Here is a 7786-nt window from a genome sequence, read left to right as displayed (position 1 = left end):
GAATAAAAACATGATAAAATAGAGTTTGAAAGTCAGAGTAATAGAATGAAACAGGTTGTATGTCAAAACTCCACTTAAAAACCAGGCTATAACTCTTCTGGAGTTCATGTTACAAATAATATAAGCTTGGTTGAAAATATAACTGATTGAACTGTTTCCAGGGAAATGTCAGTCAAGTTGAGAACAAAATAAGGAAAACAGGAAAATAATTAGAGAAAGAAAATATGGCTGAAGGGTCACAAAGAAAAATACTGGGCCATTAGCAATATTATTTACATTTTCCCTTTGTTTCCTAAAGTCAATGATATTTATAATGAGATTGACAGATAGCATACCTCCATTCACCTTCACATGCTACCCACTCCCAACTGAATCAAGCTGTTCTTTTCATTTCCTCCAACATCACAGACATAGTCCTGACTTAGGACTGTCTCTTCAGTGACTCTTCCTGGAAACTTCTTCAAGTTTGCTTCCTTGGATAATTTCCTTAGTTTTTGAAACTCTTAGCTAAAATCTCATCATTTCAATTAGGCATATTATGGCCATTCTGTAAATATGAAAACACTAATCTCCCTTCTCTTATCAATATATATTTTCTTCAGCTTGTTTTTCCATACTGTTCAAATTTTAATGCAGAACATGTTGTACATACCCATATGCTATATAGGACACAAAACCAAAGAGGTCAGGAATCTTTACATTTTATTTCACCACTTGTTCCATGAACTACCCATGACACCTAATATTAGATGAATAATAGTATGTATAAATATTTTCTTCTCTCCATCACATCTCAGACTTTCTACCTTCATATTGTGAATCTGTCTTTCTTGACTTTATATTACACTTGCTATTTTTCAGATATTACTTTCATTGTCCTTAGACTATATCTTCCTCTTCTCCCCCATAGTCATGGCTCTCAGAGAACTCACTATATCCTCAGATTCTACTACAGTGTTTTTCTTCCTTTAATTTTTTTATCCCTTAAAGAAAGCCTTTTTCTTTTGACCTAGAGGAATTTTACCAGAAGAAATACTTTGCTTTTATATCTCTTTTACTGCTGCTTTTCTATAAACAATATTCCATTTATTAAGACATGAATAGGCCAAAACAAAATTATAGAACATAAGCATTTAATTTCATGTTTAGAAAAATGATTAGATCTTGGAATCCTAATTAGAAGAACCAGACCTGCCACAATATTTGCTTCTATTATGAACACTTGAATTTTCATTATGGGGAGAACATTTATGGTTATGCTATGGAGGAAGGTAACACACACACATATACACGCACACAAAAGAGAGGTAGGGACATAGGAATAAAAGGATACTTAGTGAATGTGCAACTTCTTTTTCAGGTAATATACTGAACTGTATACTTCAGAAATCTTTTCCTTTAAAGCTATTGGGATACTGTCTTCTCTATGAAGACATTTCCTTGATGCTTCATATTTAACCTCCCCTGACTTTCTACATTTATTTTCATACCCTTTACCAATACTCTGCAAAAATATGTCTCCTATTTTAGGCTGTTTCATTGAGTAGATGGTAAGCTTCCTAAAGGTCAAAATAAACCAGGTTAATAAATGTATGCACTTTTTAAGAACTTGCTTTCAGCATATTTGATAGTATGTCATTGGCCAAATTAAAACAAATGGGCAAATAATAGGATCTGATAGGTCACTACAAGTTTGCCTTATGTATCAGGGAGCATACATGGAAGAGTGTAGGATTAGGATGCTAGAGCAATTAAACTCTAGACTCTGACTGAAGTTGCCTCAGTTAGAATGGGTCATCATTCCCCTAAAGGAATAGTATAGCATACATGGCTTCTTTAGACAAATTAAGTAAGTGTCCCAAGTTAACAGCTTTAGCTGTGATTAAATTCAGTAGAAATGGAGGCCCAGTGAACAAATTGTAGATAGGCAAGTGATTGTGGAGCTTTTTTTAGAATATTAATAAATCCATACCTGGAAGTTCTTTTTGTTTTCTTGAAAGATCTGTGACCTGTGAAGAAAGAAGGTGTAGATTTTGTTGTCCTTCATTCTGGGAAGAAGAGAGGACTCACTGAAGGAGAACAAATATACTAGGAGCTCAATATGTTAATGTCAAAATTAGATTGGGCCATTGAATCAGATTAAGACTAAACATGTAACAAAAATGATCAACAAGGATAAAGCAAGGTAAACAATTTGCATTTCAAAGACAAAATTTCTTATGCTTGCTTAGTATATAGAATTGAAAATATAGTCTCCCTAAACAATACAAATGTTCTAAATATTTGGTAAGAATTCCCTCTAATTTTGAGTCACTTTGCATAAGGAACTTGAAGTTGTAGTAGAGTGCTTGGCGGGCCTGTGTAATGTACTGGATTTGATTTGCAGCACCACAAACGAAAAATATGGCATTAAAAAATTACTGACTGCTAACCAGTTTTCCCAGCAGTTTTTGTTGAAGAGGCTGCTATTTCTCCATCGTATATTTTTAGCTCCTTTGTCAAAGACAAGTTGGTTATAGTTGTTTGGCTTCATATCTGGGTCCTCTATTCTGTTCCAGTGGTCTTCATGTCTGTTTTTGTGCCAGTACCATGCTGTTTTTATTGTTATTGCTTTGTAGTATAGTTTAAGCACATGATAAAAGCAAGAGCACACAAGGGAGGGGTGAGGATAGGTAAGACACCTCAAAAATTAGCTAGCATTTGTTGCCCTTAACGCAGAGAAACTATAGCAGATACCTTAAAAGCAACTGAGGCCAATAGGAAAAGGGGAGCAGGAACTACAGAAAAGGTTAGATCAAAAAGAATTAACCTAGATGGTAACACACACGCACAGGAAATTAATGTGAGTCAACTCCCTGTATAGCTATCCTTATCTCAACTAGCAAAAACCCTTGTTCCTTCCTATTGTTGCTTATACTCTCTCTTCAACAAAATTAGAGATAAGGGCAAAATAGTTTCAGCCGGGTAAGGAAGGGGGTGGGGGCAGGGGGGAGAAATGACCCAAGCCTTGTATGCACATATGAATAATAAAACAATAAAAAAAAATACTGAAAGATATGGGATAATAGGGGTAGAGGAAAGCGTAAAGGAGAGTGAAAAAGGTGAGAGTATATTCACAGCTGAAATACAACTGTGAAACCCCTTTGAACAATTAATATGGACAGAACAATGAAGGACAGGATTGTAAAACAGGTCCTGTGAGGGGCTGGGTACTTGTGAAAGGGGGAGAGTAAATGGAGGAGATAAAGGAAGGTCAATATGGTTGATATACTTTATGTACTTATATGAAATGGAAAAATGAAGTTTGTTACAATCATTTTAAGTAGAGGGGAGGGATGGGAAACAGAGATGGTGGTCGCATATATAAGCAAGAAACATTGCAGGCAGATACAGAAATTTCACAATTAATTCCCACTGTACAACTAATATAAGCTCATAAAAATGCTTTAAAACAAACAAAAAACCCACTAAGGGAAAAATAGATTTTATGCATTGTTTAAATATTAACAAATTTTTGTCAAAAATAATCTAGAATTTTGGTAATGCTGTTAGTCCCTCTATTGTGTGTGATAATTCTATATTTCCTCACCTTACATTGTATTACTTTTGCATATATAATGCTTCATATGTATTTCATGTATTCATCTTAATTAGGTATTATGATGCCTTCAGAGTTGTACAAAGACATTGTTTTAATTATTGTCAAGAACTGTATACTCTACATCCAGTTTCCTGAGTCACTAACATATTATTATATGAGCTCTATCTCTCTGAAAAACTCTCCTTCTTTCTCTCTGTTACACACACACAGATACACACAGACACACTGCCTACTTTTACACATGTATGTGTATATGTCTATATCTACACACATAAGTGATAGACAAAATATGTGTATGTGAGTGTATAATCCTTGCTGTTGGTACTGTAATTATGGAACTTAAAAAGATTCTCAAATTGGGGAATTTGATTATTTCCTAATTTGAAACCCCAAACATGAAACTGCAAGTTGGAAATAATTTGGATATTTTTCCCAAACATATCAGTGTTGGTGACATCCATATACCTTCTAGATTTCCAGACTGTTTCTGGCCTGATTTGTCTCTAATCAAAAGATCAAGATCAAGCACCACAAAAACTGAAAGTAAATTTAACTCTTCTGTCAGCACTAATTGAGAAATTTTAGTTTTTACCATCCTTGCAAAACCATAAAGTTAAAGCAAGGACATGGTATACCTCTAACAAGACGTGTTTTCACTGGCAATTAAATTTGATTCACCTCCTTATACATAGTATATGAGGATATTCTTTTTTTTCTTTTATTTATATGTGCATACAATGTTTGGGTCATTTTTCCTTCCTTACCCCCTCGCTTCTCTCTTGTAAAAGAGAGAGTATAAGCAATAATAGGAAGGAACAAGGGTTTTTGCTAGTTGAGATAAGGATAACTATACAGGGAGTTGACTCACATTGCTTTCCTGTACATGTGTGTTACCTTCTAGGTTAATTCTTCTTGATCTAACATTTTCTCTAGTTCCTGGTCCCCTTCTATTGGCCTCTGTCACTTTAAAGTATCTGCATTAGTTTCTCTGCATTGAGGGCAAGAAATGCTATCTAGTTTTTTGGATGTCTTACCTATCCTCATACCTCCCAAGTGTGCTCTATGAAGATATTCTTATTGCCATAATGCTTGCTCTTTTACTGGCTTCAGACTTACCCTTGTAAACCAGTCATTGACAGGACTGTTACTAAATTTTTTCTAGTCTGAAAACATTCGGGGTATTTGATGGTCTTTTTCAAATAAGTGAGGGACTCATTTATTGTCAATCAACAAATCCAAATTATTCTTTTTCTCCAAAATTATATTTCCTTACCAACCCCATTCATTTGAAGTGATGGAGATAATGGACAATTAAAATTAAAACTTGCAGTCAGATGCTGTCTGGGTGATAGTAATGTGTCAATGCAGGTTCACCAAGTATAAGAAATGTACCACTCTATGAGTGTACTGTATGGGTAAGGGTAGGGGCATATGGGATATCTCTTCCTCTATTCTTTCCTTTCTTTTGCCAATAAAATAAAAATGCTCTAAAAATAATCTTTAAAAAACAATAAATCTTGCAAACCTGACAGAAGGAACCTATATCCTTTGGCATAAGCTTCTGTCCTTTGTTCTTTCTTTTTTTTCTTATTTATTAAGATAGGTATATAGCCCAGGCTGGCCTCACTTGGAACTCTCTATCTGCTTGCCTCATTATCCTGAGTGCCGGGATTACAGGTGTACCTCACCACATCTGGCTATCTCTTCTGTTGGGTTAACCAACTGTTGCCATATAAAATAACTGAATATCCAATGAGAATCTTCTATTCTGCCTCAACACTCAAAGATTCTAACCTGGCTAATTACATCATATTACAATACTGCAAGGAAACTTTTCCAATATATCCAGAACATATCATAAGCAGGCTGAGGCCTATTTTACTCCATTTATTTCATTCAAATGATTTCATAATGTAGAAATTGAGGCTTAGTTCTTTGGAAATAACATTGTCAATAAACTAATCTTAAACTGCATTTGGAAGACTCTTGTATTGTCCTCCTTACTACTGAAACTGTTGTTCAAATTTATAGGGTCCAAAAATGGATTCTTTTCTCTTAACTAAAAATATACAAGAGCTATTCTGAGTGGAAGTCCTTTCCAATCAGCAATATTAAACTAAGTCTCTCTTCAAAACCCCCAGGAAAATAGTGGCTTAAGATAGTTTCCCAAGGTATTTAGAGCAAGCCTATGACATCACAAGGTGGTCAAACTCTGCACAAAATGTCAGAACATGACTCTCTAGGATTTTGTTTCTATTTCTTTCCTCCTATTTATTGCACTTCTTTGTCTATCATCCTTTTCCATCTCATACACAATCACATTTGTTAGCTACATAGCTTCCTTCCTTTACATACACAATAGTCCATAATGACTTTACTTTGTTATTCTCACCTTCTTCCACTTACCTAAGTTTTCCCCCAAACCTATAGCATTCTTCCACTCAACTCCAAGTAATTTTCTGTTTGCTGTTTATAAGTTTTATTTTTGTTCACTTCTAGTTTTCCCTAAGTTCCCAGAACTTTTCAAAAGTATCCTTTATTCTAAGACTCAGTATTCTTTAACCATCCTTTAAAAGTTTCTTTAAAAGAATCTTTTTAAATCTTTATGTGTTTTAGAAAAGCAATCTATATTTCCATCATAACATGCTTTTAGGTCATCTCATTGACTAATTAGTTGTAATTATAAATATTTTCTCCAATTTTATACACACCTATGTTATTGTTATGGGAAACAAGATATTTTATGTGTCTACTAGACCTCAGTGCTAGTAGTGCTAAGATAAAGTATGTCTTAATTCACTTGTGATGCTAAAACAAAACACCATAGACTGGGTAATGTGTAAAAACAGAACATTATTTCTCACAGTTCTTAAATATATAAAGTTTAATATAAGGTACAAGAAATGGTATCTGATGATAAATTGTTTCTTCTTATCGTGACATCCTCCCATGGTCTAAGGGCCAAAAAAAAATGTATAAACACCCTCAATCAAGCCTTTTATTTGGATACCTACTATCACTTATTTGGTGGAGCTCTTATAACTCAATCCTCTCTCAAAGCTACACCTTGAAATACTATTGCATTAGGGATTAAGTTCCCACATGAACTGGGTGAAGGTGGCTCAATCCTGCAATCCCAGCTACTTGGAAGGCTGAGATCAGGAGGATTGTAGTTTAAAGCTATCCCAGGCAAATAGTTTGGGAGATCCCAGCTCAAAAATAACCAGGACAAAATGGACAGGAGCATGGTTCAAGTGGCAGAACACCAGCTTTGCAAGTGCAAAGCCTGTTCGCCGCCCCGCCCAAAAAAGTTCCAACATAAATTGTGGAAGAAGCAAAGTATTCAAATTATAAGAACATAAGGTTACCTTATGATAACCTTGAAAATATCATCCATGCAACACCATAGCTAAAACAAAACAAGATTGGAAGCATGGCTCAAGTGGTAGAGCACTTGCCCAGTAAGTACAAGGCCTTTAGTCCAACTCTCTTCTCTCTTAAGAAAATTTTTTATCCTGTAAACCAAAAATTTGAGGACTTCTGAGAATTTCCCTTTCCCCAATTGTATAATATATATATATATATATATATATGTGTGTGTTCATATGAACTCCAAAGGTATCATTCCCCAGGGAAATCATTTCCATGAACCTGGATAGCCGTTTTTTTTAATATCATGCTTATTATTCTTTGCCAATTGAACTATACCCTTTTATTGAGCTAATACTATTAGCTCTTATCAAATATGCAACCAGGCTGCCATCTCATTTCTTGTTACATCAACAACTCTATTATCCTTGTATTTTTTCTAGGTACCAGAATATCCAAATGGTCTACATGAATGAATACGTTTTGTACTAGATCTACTGCCATGTGGGCTGCTCAGAAAGTTCACTAGAACTCCTTCATTCTCCATGCTTTGCTACATAAAATAACCAGGACTGTGGAAAATATTTCTGAAATCACTGACATCACTGCAAGAGAACAAAAATGCTAGTGAGTATTCCTCTATAATTGCCCAACATTAGACATGATTCTGAATTCCTAAGGAAAATTTGTTAGATAACCACTAGACTATCTAGTGATACTTTGGTTCAGTGTCATGGAATCTTCTTGATTGGCTCTCTTTAAGTCATAAATTTTTATTTTTGATATTGGATTCAACCTTCAAGAAATGTATTCTTT

Source organism: Castor canadensis, chromosome 1 (assembly GCF_047511655.1).
Source record: "Castor canadensis chromosome 1, mCasCan1.hap1v2, whole genome shotgun sequence".
NCBI lineage: Eukaryota > Metazoa > Chordata > Mammalia > Rodentia > Castoridae > Castor > Castor canadensis.
This window is presented reverse-complemented; position numbering follows the sequence as displayed.